The sequence below is a fragment of the Tenrec ecaudatus genome, chromosome 4 (genome assembly GCF_050624435.1).
Source record: "Tenrec ecaudatus isolate mTenEca1 chromosome 4, mTenEca1.hap1, whole genome shotgun sequence".
Taxonomy (NCBI): domain Eukaryota; kingdom Metazoa; phylum Chordata; class Mammalia; order Afrosoricida; family Tenrecidae; genus Tenrec; species Tenrec ecaudatus.
The window spans coordinates 84,770,532-84,793,221 of record NC_134533.1 but is presented as its reverse complement, the minus strand read 5'-3'; the positions used below and the strand labels follow the sequence as shown (position 1 = coordinate 84,793,221).

Sequence of the window (22,690 nt, the reverse complement as noted above, 5' to 3'; positions counted from 1 at the left end):
AGAAAGAAAATATTTTGAAAATAATGATGGTAACAAATGTACAAACGTGCTAGACACAATTGATGAATGGATGGACTATGACAAGACCTGTATGAGCTCCCAATAAAATGATTTTTTAAAGGTGACTTGAAAAGACAAAGTAAAAAATTGCGATGATGTGCAAAAACCTGGACTTAGAAAATCAAAAGGGCAGAACACATTTGTCAGTTCTTAAGCTAAAAGAACTGAAGAAAAATGTAAGCCTCAAATTGCAATACTGAAAGTTTTATGGCAAAATACTGAATCATACCAAAGGCCTAAAAAAGGAAGTACATAAAAATAATTGATTGAAGCTCAACCATTTCAAGGGGTAAAAATCTCCCTGCCATCGAGTCGATTCTGACTCATAAAGTACCATGGATTTCTAAAAGGACAAGTCAATCTGTCTCGGAAGACACACAGCCAGAGTGCCCCTTAGATGCAGAGAGGCTTGGTAAAGTGGAGGGGCAGTGAGCAAAAGGTAGGCTCTCGAGGAGACGGACTGACACTGTGGCCGCAGCAAGGGGATCAACATAGGAGCAATTGTATGGCTGTCTGTGCAGGACCAGGCAGTATTCTGTTCTGTTGTGTATAGGGTCTCCATGGTTTGGAACTGATTCAATGGCACCGAACAACAGAAACAACAAGGAGGTCTTCTGCAGCAGATTTACCTAATGCAACACTTCTTTTGAATGCTCGACTGCTGCTTCCATGAGCATCGATTGTTGATCAAAACCAAACCAAACTCACTGACATTGAGTTGATGCTGTCTCAGAGCACCCCTACAGGCATAGGACAAGGTAAAACTGCCCTGTGGGCTTCTGCAACTGTCACTGTTTATGAGAGCAGAAAGCCCCGTTTTTATCCCACCAGGTCCCTTTGTGGGTCCAAGCAAGACAAAATCTTTAACAACTTCAACCTTCTCTCCATGACCTTACCTAGTAACCCAGCTGTGGGGATATTGGTCTTCTTTACATTGAGTTGTAATCCATACTGATTACTGCAATAATTGATTTTCTTCAGCAAGTGCTTCCAGCCCTCAATTTCAGTAACAATGTTGTGTCATCTGTACATTGTGTTAACAAGCCTTCCTTCAACCCTGATGCTACATTCTTCTTCATAAAAACAGCTTCTCTGGTTATTTGTTCAGCATTCACATTGAATAAGTATGGTGGAAGGATATAATGCTATCATGAATCACTCCTGATTTTAATCATGCTGTGTTCCCTCGTTCTGTTCACATAACTGCCTCTTGATCCACATACAAATTCCACAGGAGCAAAACAAAGTGTTCCGGAATTTTCATTCCTCTCAAGGTTATCCATAATATTTTATGATCACACCATGGAATGCCTTGACATCAAACAATAACACATGAAGAAACATCAATCTTGTATTTTCTGCTTTCAGCCAGGATGCATTTTGATGAAAAACATTTCTATTGGAATTCCATCAATTTGTGGGGCTTTCTTTAGATTAATACTTTCAGTGCAACTTGAACTTCTTCCTTCAACACCATTGGTTCTTGTTTATAGATTACCTCATGAAATGGTGGAGTGTTGACTAGCTCTTTTTGGTACTGTGACTGTATATATTTGTTCCATCTTTCTCTGACATCTCCTACATCATTCAATATTTTTTTACTGATGGGAATTTATGCTGTTTCCAACTTCTTGTTACTGTGAACTGTACCCTACAATGAACATGGGTAGTGAATAAGTCAGTTTGTGCTGTGGCTCTTAATTTTTTAGGATATATACCTAGGAGGTTGATTGCTAGATGCTACATCATACCACTTTCCAAAGCAGTTGTACATGGTTACAGGCTACACTAAGTGAGCTTCCAATCTCTCTGTAGGCTCTCCAGTATTTGATGTTTTCTGCTTTTACTTATTTATTTTGACTTGGCTGTCAATGTTAGATTAAGGTAGTAGTTCGTCATTGCTTTGATTTGCCTCTCCCAGATGGCTAAGGATCTTGGCCATTTGGCTATCATCTTTGGTGAACTATAATTGTTGGTATCATTTGCTCACTTTTTAATTACTGTATATACTCATGTAAAAAACGAGTATATACGGTATTATACACCGGTCAGTGGTACCCTGGTGAGATGTTACACTGTTGTTCTCCACTGTTCATTCGAAACCCCGCTGACACCGCAGGGCTTTGAATGTTTGTTTACTCATATCTAACCAATCAGAGCCATCCTATGACGTGTATCTTTGAATAAGCCTTTTAAAGACCATGTGCGAAGGATATGGAATGAATTGATGTCAGCTGGTCAAGCCCGACTAACAAAAGGAAGAAATCTCATGAAGCCTGACATAGAGTTAATAGCAAAGTGGGTTCGAGATGCATGGGAAGACATTCCAGAAGACATGGTGTGACGTGCCTTCCAGAAATGTAGTATTAGTAATGCTATGGATGGCAGTGAAGACTGCGCTTTGTATGAAAATGACAGCAGTGATGGTGATGATGGCTTTCTCAGTGAGGACAGCGTCTGTGATGACCTCACACCAGCTGAAGCTCTGCATTGGGATACGGATGATGAGGAATCTAGTTTTGAAGTATTTTAACTCTACATTTTAGCTTGGTTGCTGATTGAGCTCAGGGAATAGTACTCTTAAGGTATCATTGTTGATACCTTATAGTTTTTGTTGAACCTATTTTCCACTTACTGTGCTGGTTTACTAATATTAAATGACTTGTCCTTTTATGTTTTTTATTTAAAATAAATATTTATATACATTACCCCACTGATGTTTCAATTTTTAGTAATTTTATTTTAATTTGTTTTGATTATTGAGACCCACCAATAGCTTCTGCATTTTCTACCCTAGGCTTATACTCGAGTCAATCAGTTTTTCTGGTTTCCCAGGTAATAATTAGGTACCTCGGCTTATACTCGAGTTAGCTTATATTCGAGTATATACAGGTTATTTTTTTTAACATTTTATTAGGGGCTCATACAACTCTTATCACAATCCATACATATACATACATCAATTGTATAAAGCACATCTGTACATTCTTTGCCCTAATCATTTTCTTTTTTTTAACATTTTTTTCTTTTTTTTACATTTTATAGGGACTCACACAACTCTCATTACAATCCATACATATACATACATCAATGGTATAAAGCACATCCATACATTCCCCGCCCCAATCATTCTCAAAGCATTCGCTCTCCACTTAAGCCCTTTGCATCAGGTCCTCTTTTTTTTTCCCCTCCCTCCCCGTTCCCCCCTCCCAATGTGCCCTTGGTAATTTACACATCGTTATTTTGTCATTTCTTGCCCTATCCGAAGTCTCCCTTCCCCCCTTTCTCTGCCGTCCATCTCCCAGTGAGGAGGTTACATGTGGACCCCTGTAATCAGTTCCCCCTTTCCAACCCACTCGCCTTCCGCTCTCCCAGTATCGCCCCTCCCACCCCTGGTCCTGAAGGTATCATCCACCCTGGATTCCCAGTGCCTCCAGCCCCCATATACACCAGTGTACAATTTCTGCCCTATCCAGCCCTGCAAGGTAGAATTCGGATCATGGTAGTTGGGGGGAGGAAGTATACAGGTTATTTTTTATTAATATTATGAGGTGTTGGAGTTTTCTATAGATCTTAGAGATTAGTCCCTTGTTTGTTGTGTCATTGTCAAAAGTTTATGTTCTCTACTCTTGCTGCACATATGTATCTTATTTTTAGTAGGCATCAGTCATCTATCTTGTCATGTACTATAGGTGTTTCCTTCATTAGATTTGATAAGTATGTGAACACTTTGTAAGTTACTCACTGTTTTCTCATTTATGCTTACTAGAGTTCTAGGATTTACATTTTTCTCTCTGAGCCATTTTGATTTTTGTCTTTTTACATAGGGTAAGAGGTGGATCCCGCTTTATCCTTCTATAGATGGAGACCCAATTTTGTCGACACCATTTATTAAAGAGACTATATGTGTCCCATATAATGCTTGTTAGCTTTTCGTCGATGATCAGTCATCTGTAGGTGGATGAGTTTATTTCTGAGTTTGTTTTTATTCTACTCCATTAGTCTGTGTATCTACAACTGTACCCTAACTGCACTATTTCAACTACTGTGGCTGTGGAACCGACTGTGAAGTCAGGGAATGAGAGACCTCGGACATTGTTCTTGAGAAGTTCTTTGTTCATCTTGAGTCTCTTCACTCTCCATATACTTTTAGTAATTAGTTTTCCCATTTCCTTAAAGCAGGAAGTTGGGATCTGGAACAGAATCATGTTGGATTTTAAGATTGCTTTGAGTGCTACTAGAATTTTCACAAGATCAAGCTTTCTGTCTATGAGCATGGAATATTCCATTTTTCCCAACGGGGGAGATGATGGCCATTGGTTTGGTATATATGGCCTTGATTGTGTTGATAAATTTCCCTCAATTCCTATTTTAATGAATATTTGTAATCAGGAATGGGTGTTAGATATTGTCAGATGTCTTTTCTGTATCAATTAGTATGCTCATATGGTTCTTACTTTTGATTTGATTATATAGCATGTTACATTGATTGCCTGTTGAACCCTCATTGTGTGCCTGGTATGAATCTAGTTTGATCATGGTGGGGTTTTTTTTCTAATATAATGTTTTATTCTATTGGCTAATATTTTGTTGAGTATTGTTGCATCTATGTTCATGGTGGATACTGGCCTGCAGTTTTCTATCTCGGTAGTGTAGTGTCTTTTCCTGGTTTGGGTATCAGGGTTATAACGGCTCCATAACATGGGTTTACGGTGTGTTGTCCTTTTCTGCATGTTAGAGTAATCTGTATAGAATTGGTGTCAATTCTTCTCTGAATGCTTGACAGAGCACTCCCGTGAAGCCATCTTAATGCATTCTAGAAATGTTTCCATTTTGTCTAGGTTTTTGAATTTATTGGACTATAGCCTTTCATAATAATATTTTTTAAATTTTATTTGTATTTGTTGTGAGGTCACCCCTTTCACCTCTTATTGTTGATTTGAGTCTCTCTTCCTTTTCTTTGTGAAGTTTACCAGTGGTTTACCAGTTTTGTTAATCCTTTTAAAAATTAACTTATCTTATTGCTTTAAAAAAATTTTTTGCTTGTTTTCCAATTCATTTATTTCTGCTCTAGTCTGAAATCTGCTATGATTTCTTTTCTCCTTGTGGTTGAAGGATTATTTGGTTGCTCTTGTTCGAATTTTTTTCTTTTTCTTTTTGGATTCTTTATTCAGTATATTTATTTTGGGTCTTAAAAAAAGCAAAATTTAAATCAGTATCTATAGGAATATTCCACGTCTTATTCATACATGTCTAGTAGTATAAGATGTAGACTTTCTGATTACTATGAAACGGTAGGCAGGGCGTGGTGGGAGTGCTAGGTCATCACTCAGGGGGTTATTTGCTGCTTTCCCCTTTCTCCCAACTCTTGTTGGTGAGCTGTGTCCTAGGCTGCTTGCTGAATTTTCTCCAGTTCTTCAAGAGTCAAAGATTCCAAGGGTAAAAGTCTGGGCTTACGTAGCGCCATTGTGGTTGTCTCTTCCACAGACAGCAGCCCTTGTTTTGGAAGAACTTTCTGGAAGATGGACTTCATTTCCAACTTAGCTTAATTGTAAGTTTTTCATATGTGTCTCTCCACTCACTCTTGTTTGCATTGTTTTAGATGTTGTATTAAGATGTTAATTTGGGGTTCTGCTTCTCTTTTTTTTTAAGTGTGTGTTTATTGTAGTAACTTGCCCCCTGATAACTTCTTTCGCTGTCTCAGAGGTTTTTGATACCATTTTTATATTTTCATTTTTATATTTTCATTTCAAGGATTTTAAATTTTCATATTTTATCAATTACCTAATAGTTTGTAAGCAATATATTGTTCAATTTTCATGTATTTGTTTTCCCCCTGCCGTTCCTATTGTTGATTTCTAATTTTATAGCATTGATGTCTAAGAAAATGGATTGAGTAATCTCAATTATTTAAAATTTTACTGAGGTTTAGTTTGTGACCTTATCTATGATCTATTCTAGAGAATGTTACATGCTCACTAGAAAAGACTGTAAACTATGTGGTGAAGAAAGCTGATGGTGGTTTCTGGGGAGGGCGGGAGAGGGAGGGGAGAAAGAAAAATAAAAAAGAAAGCTGATGGTGCCAAACTATCAAATGATATAGCATCTGGGGTCTTAAAGACTTGAAGTTAAATCAGCAGCCAATCGAGCAGAGAAGCAACAAGACCACATGGAAGAAGCACACCAGCCTGTGCAATCATGAGGTGGCAACAGAATCAGGTAACAGGCACAAGAAGACCCAAAACAAACAAACAAAAAACATATTGTTGAGAATGAGGGAGTCAGAGTAGAGACCCCAAACCCATCTGTAGATGATAGGACATCCCCTCACAGAAGGGTCACAAGGAAATGATGAGTCAACCAGGGTGCAGTATAGCATCAATGAAACACACAGTATTCCTCTGGTTCTTTCAGGCTTCCTCAACCCCCACTATCAAGACCCCAGTCCTGCCTTTTAGTTCTGGCTAGACCAGAGCATGTACTCTGATACAGATAAGAGCTCAGGGCACACAGAATCCAGGTCAGATAAACCTCTCGGGAACAGAAAGAAGTAGCTATACCTGGAGGGTAGGTAGAAGGTGGGGGGAGGAGGGAAGGAAGGGGCACCGATTGCAACACACACACCCCACCCAGAGGGATGAAAAACAGAAACGTGGGTGAAAGGAGACAGCAGTTGGTGTAAAATATGAAAACAATAAGGGAGAGGCGGGAGGGAAGAAAAAAAGAGAAGTTGATACCAGGGCTCAAATAGAAAGTAAATGTTCAGAAAATGATGGTGGTAGCATATGTACAAATATGCTCGATACAATTGAGGCATGGAATTTTATAAGAGCTGTTAGAGCACCCAATAAAATGATTAAAGAAATAAAAGCTTGTATACGGTGTTGCTGTTGACTGGGGTGTGCTGTATGTGTCTAAAGGCTGCGTTGGTCAGTGGGGCGGTTTAGTTCACCTGTGTCTTTATTGAGTGTCTTTCCTGATAATGTCTCTTTTCTAGAGAGTGAAATATTGAACACTGTTGTTATTGTTTTGCTGTCTATTTCTTTCTTTAGTTCTATAGGGGTTTGATTAATGTATTTTATGGGTCTTTCATTGCGCATATACATGTTTATTATGGTTATGTCTTCTAGTTCTGTTGTCCTTTTAATCATTGTACAATGTCATCTTTTGTCTCTCAAAATCAATTTTAACAAAAGTCCTTTTGAAGTGTTAAAGAGTAAAGATATAACTCTGAATCTTAATGTGTCCCTGGCCCAAGGTATGCTATTTTCAACGCCATTATATGCATGTGAAAGCTAAACAATGAGTAAGGACGATTGGAGAAGATTTGGTTTCTTTGACTTATGATACGGGCAAAGGATATTAAAAGTGCTACGGAATGCCAGAAGGGTCAACAAATCTGTATTGGAAGAAGTATGAACAGAATGCTTCTTCGAAGCAAGGAAGGGGGATGTTTCCTCTTGTACTTCTGACATATTATGAGGATAGGCCAACCTTTGGAAGAGTGCATCATACTTGGTAAAATAGAGAGTCAACAAAAAAGAAGAAGACCGTCAATGAGATGGATTGACACAGTGCTTGTAACAATGAGATCACATAAAATAACATTTGTGAGGATGGGGTAGTACAAAGTAATGCTTCCTTCCATTGTACATAGACTTACTATTAATTGAAACTAACTAGATACTACCTAACAACAAACATAAATGCATACCTACATAAAAATACACATATATGCATGTGCATGTACAGTTATATACATAAATACATGCATACACATGTATGTGTGTAGATGCATGTATGCATGTATACATGTATAGTTGTATGTATGTATGCATGTTTGTTTCTCTAGAGAATCCTAAAACAACTAGTCTTTTGTGAGTCACTATGGAATAAAAGCAAATAATATGTCAAAATAAAGAAGTGTAGTAAAACACCTAAAGTATAAATTTAAATGACAGTACCAACCTCAGTGTTGACAATAAATGAAATTCAATAAGCATATCTAATTTAATTAATGAAAAAGTATACTGTTTTAAAAGGATAAATGTTGTAACACAGTTGCAAATTATAGCCTCAAAATGCGATGGCCCCGAAAAAGTGAAGTCACTCTGTTTTACAGCTCTTCCTGTATAGATCCTATAAATTGTTCTATTTGGTTTTCCTTGCCTAAAGGCAAAGCAACTTATTAAATGCCTTTTCAAAGTCCCTTCCATCTGTGTTTTCAACAAAGCAGACAGAACATAACCAATTAAGATCAAATACACCAACTCTTCTGAAATAGTGTCATTTTTTCTTGCAAAAATAAATCTGAGAAAAAAATATCTTTCTGAAAGATTGATTGTATTGGAAAAAATATCCATCACATATAAAGACAAGTAGACATCCATCTGAAGTAAACACCAAATGAATTACATTAGCAAAAAAAATTGAACAGTCAGCTACAATAATAAATAATACAGCATCACATGCCAAATGTTTGCACATGTTAGAGCGCATTTGTTGAGAAAAATAAATTAGACCCAAACAAATGATCAACTGCCAACTCTTTAATAGAAAAACAATATAGTAAAGTTGCCACCGTGTGTTTTATATACCCCACATGAAAAAATGAAGATGCATCGTTGTTGTTATTGGAGGCGAAAGCCCTGCACAAGAGTCTTTATGTTGAGGATCTGCCTTATCTCAGAATATGCAGAAATGCAAAAGATCACGTCAAAATGACTAGGAAAGGGATATAAATTACTCAAGCAAGCTTTTGTTAGAAAGGTATGTGAGGAAGAAACAACCAGATTCGAAAGCTAGGAAGTACCAAGATTATAATCAACCTCATTTGCACCCCAGAAGCACATGAATATGGAATGAGTCTACGTGCTATATGTCATTCAGAGGGGACTTTGGACTTAAGCCCCATGGAACCCCCTAGCATCCAAGAGTCATAGCTTTGCTTTAGAGAATAAGGAATTACGTATATGCCATTCTGATTAGATCAATGATTTCTCCTCTGGGAGATGTCCTTTCAAATAACTACATATCCCATCACAGTTTAGAAAGCATTTCAGCCTGAGTTACCCTCCAATTAAGTGCAGGAGACAGGCATTCCTCTGATTCACATTTTACTTATGCAGAAACTGAGCCTTCCAGAAGTGAAGGTAGTTCTTTAAACAATTAAAAGACATAAAATGCAAGATTTAAATCTATTTCTTACCAATCTATCTGGGGGGAAAAAACTTCAAGAAGTCTTCAGCAGCAGCCTGCAATAATAAATGGTTTTATTCTGTACAAGGTACATCAAGATTATTGATCTGGAGAAGATAAAACACATCTAATTTGTTGAGTGATAGATGCCAAAAATATGTTAGGAAGATTACATGAAGAGCAACGCAGAGATATTATGTTCAGGAAACCATTTTCAAATCAATATGAGAGCAGAGGTTTTTGTGAAAAGCAATTAGAAACCCAAATATCTGCTGTAAAGGTGGACAGTTAGCTAATGATCTATTTTGCATGAGGGCAGAAAGCTCCCTAGAGTCCAGGAGCATTATCCAAGGGCAACTGGGTTTTTCCATTTTAAGTTAAAGGACACATTGCTATGCATTTAATGATGAATGAGGTACAAAGAAATTTAGTGATCCGTCTCTGGTCAAATAGAAAAATTTAAAGCACATAGGATAAAGGATAAGACGGTAGCGATTCACTGGTGGTTCACTAGAATGTTCACCTTCCACGAGGAAGACTCGGATTAAATTCCCAGCCAATGCCCATCAGACACAACTGCCACCCATTATTGGGGGCCTTCCTGTTGCTCTGATGCAGAATAGATCTCAGAATTTAGACTGTAGTGGAGAGACTCAAAAGAGGGGTCTGCTGAGCTACTTTCAAGAGTCCCCTCAGGAAAACTTTATGGGTTACCGCCGTTCAATGTGTTATTGGTGATAAGGATGCCACCGAATTGAGCATCTTCTAATTTCATTGTGCATGGGTTACCATGCATGGAAGACTGACTCTACTAAAATTAACAACCACCACAAACTTTCAGAGTCTTCATGCCAACAGCCCAAAATTGACAAGTGAAACATCAAATACTATAGGAGACTTTCAAGTCAGCATTTCCCCCTTCTGAACGACACCCTGAAGGAAAGGGGAGGTGGAAAGAATTTAATAATTTTATTTCATAATGTGATCATTTCTTGTCTGAAAAATATAGCGATGTGGAAATTCTGTTGATTTTATGCTTGGTTGCCTTAAGAGCCTCAAACATAGCTGCGCAGAGGCTTGCTCTCTTTGCTTTCCTGGGTGGGTGAAAGCAAAGTTCAAAACCGGCTAAGGAAAGGAGACAGAAGAGCCGACTCCAAGGGTAAGACTGAGCCTAGGTGTGCAAGCTTGCTCAGTCCCACGGTGAAGACCAGCGTGCCATCTGATTACCTTTCTCTGTGGGTTTTGGCGAAAAACTTTGACACAGAGAATGCTACTGCCCAAGTGGGGATAATTGTAACAGACACGAAAGGAACCAGCATAAGGAAGCAAAATTAAGTCAAAGAGAATGCAGACTGACCACCGGGAAAAACAGCAAAGCATGACAATTAGACTGGGAAACGATCTTCCTGGGGAAATCAGAGGAACCCCATTGCTTAAGTAATTAAACCACAGATATTGTGCTACGGGGAACCTACTTCAGAAGAATTAAAAAGCCCATCTGAGAATCTTGAGCTTTTTCATGAAAGATCATGAACAGAAAAGCACTGCCAAGAATACAGGTTTATTTCAAGGGAAAAAATACCCCAACTCTACCACTGATGTTTCCATGAGTCAAAAATGTACTTCAAAGTCTTCATTTTGCTTCCTCCCATAGCATCCACGTGATTAAGTATTAGATTTCACACTCAGTCTTTCTGAATTTTGTCACTGGAATTAGAGTTTAGCATGTATCTTCTACTGTGTCAACATTTCATATCTATTCATCACTCTTCTCCATGATAACCACTCACAGAGTAATAAAAATCATTGGGTATAACTATAGAATTTAAATATGAAGTTAAATTGCAACAATTAGGACACGAGACCTTGTAGGTAGAATTAACCTTACTGAGGTTTAATTTCATCATTTGTAAAATTAGTATATAAAAGATCTCCCTCTTAAGATTATTGTGATAAATGAGACAGATTTTTTAACTTAGCACAGTACCTGAAAATGCATATAATAAATAAATGATTTTTAAGATCCTACTAATGTAGAAATGTGCCTACCATATGCAATGGGACAAGTTGCCATAGGTTACCTACTGAGTGACGGGTAAATATATTCACATTGTCAGCTACAAGGATTTTCTTTGTCATTCGTGCATCCATTTGACAAACAAGTAGGAGTAGGTTTTTTGCCCAATACTGCGCCAGGTAGTGGGAAAACAAAGAATTTATAAAAGTAAATTTTAAAAGTCAAGGTGCTACATACTACAGGAAAAAAAGTCTGCTGTCCATGGTATAAAAGAAAGAAGGGAGAGGGGGAGAGGCAGCTGACCCGTCCTGAGAGGGTTACGAAATGAGAAGGAGCAGAGCACACTGCCTCAGCTGCAAAATCAACCGGGAGCAGGACTTTTCCGGACAGTAAAACGCTGGTGACCTTTCTTGCCTACAGGAATAAAAACAAAACCAAAACCCTGCCATAGGCCATGTTGCAGTTGGGAAGTATAAGGACAGGTGGAATTTGACGTGTTATAAAACGCAACTTTATATCACTAGGGGAGCCAGAATGGGATTTGAAGAAAAAGGAAGGAAAATGCTACATTAGCTCTTTTTATTGTTTCTTTTTAAGAAAGAGAATATAGTGTTATTGGGGAGAGAAAATGTGGCAAGGAGAAAGTCTGTAAGAATGGGAAGATTGCAAGAACCTGAACTAATGCAGGAAGGAAGCCTGGTGGTGTGGTGGTTATGCATTTGGGCTGTGATCCACAAGGGCTGGAGTTGAAAGCCACCAGCCAAGTTGCTCTGCAAGAGAAAGACAAGCTATCTACTCCCATAAGGAATTACACTCTTAGAAACTCACAGGGACAGTTCTGCCCTATCAAATATGGTTGCTATCTGTCAGCATTGACTCGCTGGCAGTGAGTGAATGAGGAACTAAGGAAGTGGTCGTGAGATTAGAAGAAAAGAGTTTGATTTGGCAAAATTTAAGGCTTGGAAATGGCATGTCTTATTATTTGTTATAGTTAAGGCGGGAGTGGAAGAAAAAGGAGTATATTCTGGAGACTGGGTGAGATTTTAAAATACTGGAAATAGAAAACAATCAAGTTTGGAAGGAATAGGATAAATTAAATGCCGGAAAATTAGTCTAAGATACTTGAAGAATAGTTATAGAGTACAAAATGACAGTTATATGTGTAAAAGCCATCAGCATAGGCTTGCAGATGAAATATAGACTGGAAAGAAGGCTGGGGCAGAAAACTAGGAAAAATAATGAGATTTAATATTAAAAACATAAGGCTTCATAGATGTTCATTTTGTCCTTAGGGTCTGGCACAGAACCTCTCAGTCAATGTTGCTGGTAGCAATGACAATTGTTATTGGCAATAGTAATAAGAACTGAGAAAATGTGTCATGTACCTCCTACTTCTAGGTGCTGAAAGATTTCGATGGCTCTTGACTTTTGGCACTTGTTTATGATCCTATAAAGTGTTTTTGGAAGAATGGTGACATTTAAGTATTTTCTAATGAAGGTCATTTTAAGGAGAACCCCTGGTGGTATAATGGTAACAAGTTGGGTTGCTAACTGCAAGGTCAGCAGTTCAAAAGCACCAAAGGCTCCGAGAGAGGAAAATGAGGCTGTCAAGTCCTGTAAAGAGTTACAGTGTCAGAAACCCACAATTCTATCCTGTCCGATAGGGTCACTATGAGTCAGCATCAACTGGATGGCAGGGAGCGTTTTTATGGAGTGAATAGGTTAGGAAATGCTTCTGTCTTGTGTGGCTATGTATACATTGAAAAGACATAGTGTTATTTCACTTCCCAATTCATACCCAGACCAAACTCTAAAATATAAATAAATATAATCATCCTTGGATGGAGCTGTGTCGTTGATGTTTAGTAGTTAATGCTGTGCCTAGCACACAGTAGACTTGATAAATGTTCCTTGAATGAATTTTGAAAGGTCTTCTCCTTAGGATTCGTAGTCTAGTAGTTTTTGAACTTGTAAAGACCTATCAACTAAAGACATGACAGTACGTAGCATGTGGTAGACACTTGATAAATGCTTGTTGAATGATATTGAAGGACCCACAGTCTATTGATTTCATTGTGTCCACCACCTAGGTTTGCCTTCTGTCTTGCACTTAACAGACACACAATAAAGATCTGCTGGCTGACTTCTCAGGAATGGCAGATGCAAAATCCCAATGTAAACATTAGATCTTCTCAAATTAAATCACCTCCCTATGTAAGTAAAGCAACCACTGGAACATGAGATTACCTTATAAACTATCTCTTCCCTAAATTATTGAATTCCCAAAGCAGAAAAGTTGTTATGTTGATTAGTTACCGTTTCTTTAGCCTTGGAAGCAAATTTGCTTCATTCTTTTCAGGAGTTGATACTATCCTTATTCCAATGCTAATATGTTTAGACCATATTTGGTGATTATTTTTATTTGTCAGAACATGTTGTAAAGTAGCCTCTCCTAGCAGACAAGATGACTGACAAGAACAACAAACATGGCCAATGGCATTTTTTAAATGAAAATTAAAAGTTATGTTACCAATTTTTTAGTTCCTTTGCTGAATGGGAAAAGTTTATGCATGGCATAGAATAATAGTAGATAGAAACAGAAATAAATCTCACTCACAAAAATAAAGACTCCATGCTTAGAATGAAGTACAAATCATTGTCTCCTTGAAAATGCTTATTAATGACCATGTCTTCTCTAAAACGCATCATCAGTGCTGGGAGCGAATGCTCCTCACTGACCATTCTATCAACATAGATGGCAGCAGAAGCGTTTATTGCCTCTAATGAACATGTGGCTCACAGGAGGCTGTGCCCAAACCAGAGAAAATTAAATCGGCTAACCCAAGGATTCTTTAAAAATTGAAATCAACTAATGTGCACATATTATGTGATACAATTGATGTAGTCAGTCTAGCAGTTTTCACTAGAATAAATGAACATAATTGATCAGAGTAGCTATTTAAATTAGCCGGTTTTAAGAAATCGACAAGGACTGGTGTCAGGTCCTGTCTTTCTGAGTCCCCAGCATTCTGAAGGGAATGGGAATGCATAATAACTAGGTCAGTCACTACTAGAACATGGGAGGAGTGCTAGATAAAAGAGTAGAGAAGAAATAGAAGGATATTTATGGTGAGAGAGAGAGAGAGAGAGAGAGAGAGAGAGAGAGAGAGAGAGAGAGAGCAAGCTTGAGATTACATTTGGCCATGGTCTTAGTAGAAGACTTCCTGTGAGAGGAGTATTTGTGCTGGCTACATGGAGCTCCTGGGTGGTGCCGTGACCTTGTTTGGCTACTCACCTGGAAAGTTAGCGGTTTGAGCTCACTTGGAGGCAGCGCAGAAGTGAAGCTTGGTGGTCAGTGTCAGCAAAAGCAATCATTGAAAACCCTTGGACCACAGTTCTACTCTGATACACATGATGCCACCGGAGCCAGAGTTTTCCTGACCTTCTATTTTACAAAGAAGTATGAACCTCCAGTATTGGAGAAGTACTGACTAGGCCCTCCTGATAACATGTACAGAGAAGATAAACTAATGTCTGACCATCCTGTCTTTCAAGGATTGTTCTGATTGTATCCCCCACCCCCAAATCTATTCATTCTCACGGATGTCCATTGTCAGGTGCTGTCCAGTCGGTTCTGACTAGTAACAGAAACAGCTGTGAGAGGTTGAGATTGATGTCAGGGAAATTGCTGGTTGGTACTTTTGTCAATCCCACCCCATGGAGGCTGCCGCCCAAGTACTAAAGTTCAAAGGCTACAAAGTGCAATTTTATATGTTATCATTTCTTTATGAGCATTGTGAAAGTTGAGAAACCGAGGGTTGATCATTTCCTTTCATAACAAGCAAAGAAAAATGTTTTCCTCTTGTAGGACCCTGGAATAAGAGAATTTGTGTGTGTGTGTGTGTGTGTGTGTGCGCAGTTTTGTCAGTGATTTGAGCAATTTTACATGGATATGCTAAAACAGTATTTCCTTAATACATATTCCTAGGATATTATAAAGCTACACTAAATTTTTTGTTACAACTATTTCTTACTGCTGCCTACTTAATGATAAATTACCAATTATTGGATTTTCAATTCCTTTTAGGGTTTGCTTCTCCCCCCAGGCAGTAACTACTTACTGAAGCTTGAAGACAAAGGAGAAAAGTCAGAAACTCCATTTACCCTTATTCTTGGAAACTCTTCAAGAAAGATGAAAAATAATAATACCTTTTACTGAACTGAGAAAATAGTCGTTATCCAACCACAGATCTCTGCTCGATTGGGCTCAGCAGGCCCTAGGAATTTTGCAGGGTTTATCAAGCCAAGTTTCAGAAAAATAATACAATAAAAGATGAAAGCAAATATTGTCTCCATGCCACTCACACAGAGAAATCGTTCTCCTCTTGCTAAACCATAGGAACTTGGAAAACTTAAGGAAACAAGGCAGATGAAAGCCATCCCAGTTCATGCAACAGCAGGAACAGAGCAGATAAGAAACACGGGTTTCAGAATCCTCACCTACAAGAGAGAGACATTTTACTATTATTGTCATTATTATTTGATTCATATTGTAAAGGAAGGCAATTTATTTGTATGGCTAGTATATAATGGTAAGCCTTGTTATCATTCAACATCCTTAGAATCTTATCTGACAGCTCTAAAGGGGAATGAAATACATTCAAACTCCCTATGTCAGAACAGTTTAAGATTTCACTCCAAGTCGAATGCATACAATATGAACTCTAGCCAAGGTTCAAGAAGAAATTAAAGCTGGATTTTCTTCAGTCAAATGGTAGGAGATGTGTTCACTGCCTGAGAGGACAATGTCCTACCTGAAGTTACCCCATGCTTTGGGCTACTCTAACCAACTTAACCAATGTTCACTGGACCAAAGTTGCTAACTGCCTCCTGCCTCCCAGCCTTTAATATTTTGTCTGATCAGGCTCAACAGATGACATATAAGTAGAAGAAAGAGGTTAGAACTAATTAGAAGCTGAGGGGCACTAGGTCTGTGGGGCTGTTATAAACACATATTCTCATTTTTTCTAGGCAAAGCTGTTGCCTAGAAAAATGTTTGAAAATCATGGTGTCAAAGGAAATGAGAGATTATTATTGCGATCTCATTTTCTCTTTAATTGGCTCAAAGAATTCAGATAGGTCACCCTGACCTAATTTTCTCAGTTATTTATTCAGCTCTTTAAAAAAATAAGGTTTCTAGAAAACCATAGATGTTGGGTGTTGATATCATAACAAAATAAAACTATAAAAGTACTTAAACTGTTAATCTTCTGAAAATTCAGTTAATCCAGCTATGAATGAGAAGAAGAGGCATGGCGAGGCTGGAGCACAGAGCACATAAAAATGTGCATGAAGTCCTGAGAAGTCCTATGAGTTTATTGAAGGAAAGATTATTCCTAATCGCTCACGTGATGGCTTTGTGTCTGGTTATGCCTGCTTGCTAGCTTTGTGATTCACTGAGCTGTATTTCAGTCTGAAAAACTCCCCAGTTTGGTGACAAATTCTATCATCACATCAGTCATGGTGCAAGGCAAAGACCCATATAGACTTAAGGCATGGTGGATAGTTGTTGTTTGGTTACTCAGATCAAAAGTGCTTCAGTATTTCTATCTTCTGCCCAATGTTACGAGGATATTACCAAGCTTTCCCAGATCCCATGTTTTTGCTTTGGGTTTTAGCATTACCTCTTAATGCAAATAAAATGTAAGCTAGTTAACCTATTAATGATGAATAGCTAAAAAGTACCTGTGTGCATCATTGTTCTTATATCACATACTTTCCCTTTGATGAAATGTATCCCTTAATACCATAGTTCTTACACAAATAACACTCCGGTTCTATATTTGTTCATTACCCATGTCCTTCCCACAATTTTAATAGCATGCTTATGAAAACACCTGTTGATTATCTTCAAGCCTTTAAGTCCACAGACACAATATCTTTTGATAGCTGGGCACCAAGCAGAGAAGCATCAAAGCCCACATGGAAGAAGGATATCAGCCTGTCTGACCACAAGGTTCAGAATGGACCAGTTATCAGACATAAAAAGAACTAAAAATCATATCAATGGGTGCCCACCTCCCTGATACGATCAATGAAGACAAACATGTGCATAAGCAAATGTGGTGAAGAAGGCTGATGATGGCCAGATATCAAAATATATAGCATGTGTGGTCTTAAAGGCTCAAAGATAAACAAGTGGCCATCTAGTTCAGAAGCAACAAAGCCCACATGGAAGAAACACACCAGCCTGTGTGACCACGAGCTGTCAAAGGGATCAGGTATCAAAAATCAAGGAACAAAAAACCATATCATTGAAAATGTGGGTGAGTGCAGAGTGGAGTCTCAAAGCCCATTGGTAGCCAACAGGACACCCCTTACTGAACGGTTGTGGGGAGGAGATGAGCCAGTCAGGGTGCAGGGTAGCAACAATAAAACATATAACATTCCTCTAGTTCTTAAATGTTTCCTCCCCACCACCACCACCACTATCATGATCCCAATTCTACCTTACAAATCTGGCTAGACCAGGGGATGTACATAAGCACAGATAGCAACTGGAAACACAGGGAATCCAGGGCAGATACAGGACCAGTGGTGAGAGTGGCGATGCCTAGAGGGTAGACAAAATGTGGGGTAGAAAGGGGAAACTGATTACAAGAATCTATGTATAGCCTCCTCCCTGGGGGAGGGACAACAGAGAAGAAGGTGGGGGGAAATGTCAGACAGTGTAATATATGACAAAATAATAATAATTTATGAATGATGAAGGGTTCATGAGGTAGGAGGGTGTGGGGAGGGAGGGGGAAAATGAACAGCTCAAGTAGAAGGCAAATGTTTTGAGCATGATGATAACAACAAATGTACACATGTTCTTGACACAATGGATGAATGTATGGATTGTGATAAGAATTGTACGAGCCCCCAATAAAATGATTTTTTTTAAAGAAAATACCTGTTGAAGGAGTGCCTGGTTGGCAAACAAATGCAGGACACATATATAATGGTGAAAATATGTGATGTGGTAAAAATGTGTACATAAGGTGTAAAAATATGTGAAGATTTGTGGACTTTGTCTTTGTATGTCTCAAACTCTTTTCATTTTTACTCTTTGTAATGATAATTTAAGAGGGTACAAAGTTCCAAGCTAAAAGTTCATTTTTCTAAGCAGCTGGACAATATTATTCTACTATCATCCCCAAATCAAGATTTTACAACATCATCAAGATTAGCAAGAATGTTAAGTTCAGGACATTGTTGTTGATGATAAAAACTTTATGTGCAAAAATAACTTTAATTAATAAAAAAGAGTTTAAGATAGCAAATGGATTTATGCTATTGTTATTTGGATCAATCAAACAGTGGAGTCAAATTTTCATCATCATCATTTTTATATATTTAATTCTATCCCATAAATAAGTGATTTGTTTATGGAACGATGATTTAAAAGATCATTTTGATCTACTTCATATGTCCTATTTTTTAAATTTCTTAAACATAACTCTTGATGTAAAATATTTTTAACTGCCCCTATATATTTGACACTTTTTGAGCACTACTTCAACCCCCTTGTCTTCAACTCTTCTTCCAGGCTACACTCAAGCACCCAAGTTTGTACAAGTTGTGATTACCCTGAAATCCCTTTCGCTCACGCATAGACCCACAAAACAGGAAGTACAAAGGACTTAAAGTCACGTGGAATCATCTGTGACCAATAAGGAAAGAAACTGATGAATAGATACTTCTTTCTCTCTTCAGGAGGGTGGTTATTAATCATACCCTTTGTGTTGAAGTGAAATTACTTTGCATGGCTTTGTATCTACATCTTTGTAATTCCGAACACAAGGTTGGATGGGCGGAGGCAAAGAAGGTGTGTGAAACACTAACAGAGGAGGTTGATTGGTCAGTTTGCCACTCCACTGTAAGCCATCTAAGAGAGACAAGGACAGACAATCTTGTGATTTTCAAGAAAGAAGACCACCAGCAGAGCATGTACAAAATCCGTCAGAAGTGGCAGAGCAGAGGTACCAGAAACCACAATACCAAGATCATGAAACAGAAAGACAAAGTAGAGAATACCCACAGAGATTATAACGTAGAGCCAAGGACTCCCTGGTCCACAGTACAAGGCAGAGCCCAAGAGACCACATGGCTGAAAAATCATGGACCAGAAAGCAACATACTGGTCAGCATGGCCTTATAAAAACTGTATCCTTAACATTTTGTAACCTATTAGCTTCCCTAATAAACTCCATAACCATTAGTATTGTCTGTGACCTATGTGTGGTCATTGCAACGAATTATCAAACCCAGTAGAGAAGTAGCCTGCCATGGGAGGGATGGTTGGTGTCAGAACAGCGTAAAGAAGGGTAGAGAGTGGACACATGCCGGAGCTCTGCCTTGTGGCCTTCGACTGATGTTAAGTCAGATTCCCCTTCCCCTTTGTGTGGCCCCCGTTTCCTCACTGCACATATACCCAGGTGTAAGCATCTAGTCACCCTGAACAGTAGCCATTATATTGACTTCATTGTGTTGGCTGTCCTTCTGCTCTGATTCATAGCTGTCCCCGCTCACTTCTACTCCGACGATCACAGTCTCCAACTATACACTCTCAGCCATCAAAACTTTTCACTCAGGCTCTGTTTACAGAGAAGCTTTTGTTAAAGGAAAGACATTTCTCAGCAACCTATCCATACAATCTATGAAAAAATCCATTGAAAAAATAAACTCAATTCATTCATTCATTTCTTTTCCATTTTAAAATTAATTTATACAAACTTTTGTATTTGAAATATGAGCTTTACCGGTTCAATTCTGATGTCTTTTTGCACAGTGTTGGACATTAAATATTTAATAACAAATACTTTAAATACAACTGAATATCAAATACTCTAAATACAACTTTCTACCCAATGGCTTGGGATAATCCTGCATTTGACTTCATTTCATGTGTTTCGTGTGTCTGAAGAGGACTTTATAGATTAATATCAGGAGGGTAATATGGGGTAATATTGGACTTATGGCCTGGGACTGGACTGGGTTGGGATGTTTTCTTAATGTACAATTTCCCTTTATATAAAACTCTCTCTTATATGCATATGTGGGTGTCCATGGATTTGTTTCTCTAGTCTACCCAGACGAACACACTTAGATACTCTGAATCTCCAAATTTTAAACTATTACCATATGTACTCATGCATAAGCCACTTTTCCCAGCACATTTTTAATGTAATTTTGTGGTAAGATTAGGTGCCTCGGCTGATATTTGGGTCAGCTTATACTCGAGTATATACAGTAAGTAGAAATACACTGTAAGTAGCTTTCAAAGTTACTATGAAAATTCAAACAATGTGAAAAGTTTAGTATTTAATACAAAGTAGCTATTATTGTTGTTCTTTACTATATAATTACCACTTATTAATAACACTTTTACTTACCATCATATCTACAAAACAATCATGATCATTAATTCAACACATGTTAAGAATGCCTACCCAGTAGCAGACACTGTGCTAAACAATATAACTCAAACAAGAAGAATAGGTGATTAAAATAAATGGAGGTAGATTGTTTAGTGAAATGAGACATAGTGAACACTAAATTCATATCTTTTTGATCTATGTATTAAAATTTTTTTTTTATATAAAGTAGAAGAGGAAGCAGTAGCCCTCCTGTGAGGTTCACACCACAGATTAGCTCATTGGTTGTTCCAGGTACTCTGGTTTAGTGTGTGGGAAACTCAGAGTTCTAACTCAAAGTTTAGACTTCCAGAACCTATCTCAGATGAAAGAGTAGTGCTTCCCATCACTCTGGGAGTCTTGAGAATGCTACCATTGTCACTTCACTTGCTTCTTCCCCTAGAAAAAGTGTTGATTTGTAACTCATTCAAGCAGAGCTATTTAACTGCCCTCTCCTCTCTATTATCTGTATTTTGTCATCATATACACTCAATTAAGATTCATATCTGTACTAAGAGAATCAGAGTTTTCACCAAGTCTCAACAAAAAAAAAAAAAGGCAAGAAAGAAAAGAAAAATCACTCAACTGGGAACCAAAGCTCCATTTTGTTCTGAAGGAAAAGAGCTAGTGAGTGATTAATTACAAGCTATTTGGGGGTTGTTATTTTAAAGATAGTTTCACTGATCGTTGAACGCAGATTCCACTGAAATATATTAGAACCCAATGCAAATATGATTAGGCCTTTTATTACTGGATGAATAGTCCTTCATCCTTGCGTCTTTCCCCATTGTACTTTATTCACAGTTAATGTCTCTAAAAACAAGATTTACTCTTACTGGGGCTTGTTTGAATTAAGAAGATGTATTTCCTTCTTGACAGATTATGTTGAATTAATCCTTTTAGACAGTTCTGAAGACCAAATATTTGATGACCTATTTAATCATGAGCCCTGTCAGAGGTACATCCACCCTAGAATCATGAATGGGGCATTTTAAAAACAATGCGCATGCTGATAGAACAGATGAGCCACCCAAGAGATATTTGAGAAATGCCCTATTCGTGTGTGTTTCAAATCTGTCCACACACATACAGAAAGCAAAAAGTCTTAGATCTGTCACTATAATCTAGCACAATGAATTCATTACATATCAAGTTTGGGGAGGCTTGAGACTTGTGCAAATGAAACTATGCAAAATTAATGAATTATAAATTAGGTGCACAATATGAGTTCAGGTTACATATAGAAATTTCAATAAATTACACATGTTTGAAAGTTGATGGATTCACTAAAGGATAAACGTTATATTACTTCACTCCTATAAAAAGACAAGAAAAGGAAATTGTATAGAAGTTACTAAGGGATGATCTGAATTCTAGACCAGAGGATGTTCACTGGTGCAGATAGGAGCTGGAGGCACAGGGAATCCAGGGCGGATGATACTTTCAGGACCAGGGGGGTGAGTGGTGATACTGGGAGGGTAGAGGGAGGGTGAGTTTGAAAGAGGGAACCAATTACAAGGATCTACATGTGACCTCCTCCCTGGGGGACGGACAACAGAAAAGGGGTGAAGGGAGATGCCAGACAGAGCAAGATATGACAAAATAATAATTTATAAATTATCAAGGGCTCATGAGGGAGTGGGGAGGGGGTAGGGAGGGGAAAAAAAGAGGACCTGATGCCAAGGGCTTAAGTGGAGAGCAAATGCTTTGAAAATGATGAGGGCAATGAATGAACAGATGTGTACACTATTGGATTGGGGAATGGAATGCAAGCTCACCTTGGGCGCACAGAAGAATTACCACCAGTTGAGATGCAAAAAAGACAAAAGGAGTTTATTTTTCTAGCTCAAGCTACGGCTTCCCTCCCTCCACTGCCCAGCATCCAAAGGGAATCATCCCTGAGTTCTTTGTTCTCCAGGTTTTTATAAGGGTTAGGTGGCAAGTGGCAGTCCAGGGT

At 38.2% G+C, this 22,690-nt stretch overlaps 1 pseudogene; it reads right to left on the bottom strand.

The window, feature by feature from the left end:
* Positions 1-5,389: 5,389 nt before the first annotated feature.
* Positions 5,390-5,593, bottom strand: LOC142445937 (BBSome-interacting protein 1-like; annotated as a pseudogene).
* Between the last annotated feature and the right edge of the window lie 17,097 nt (positions 5,594-22,690).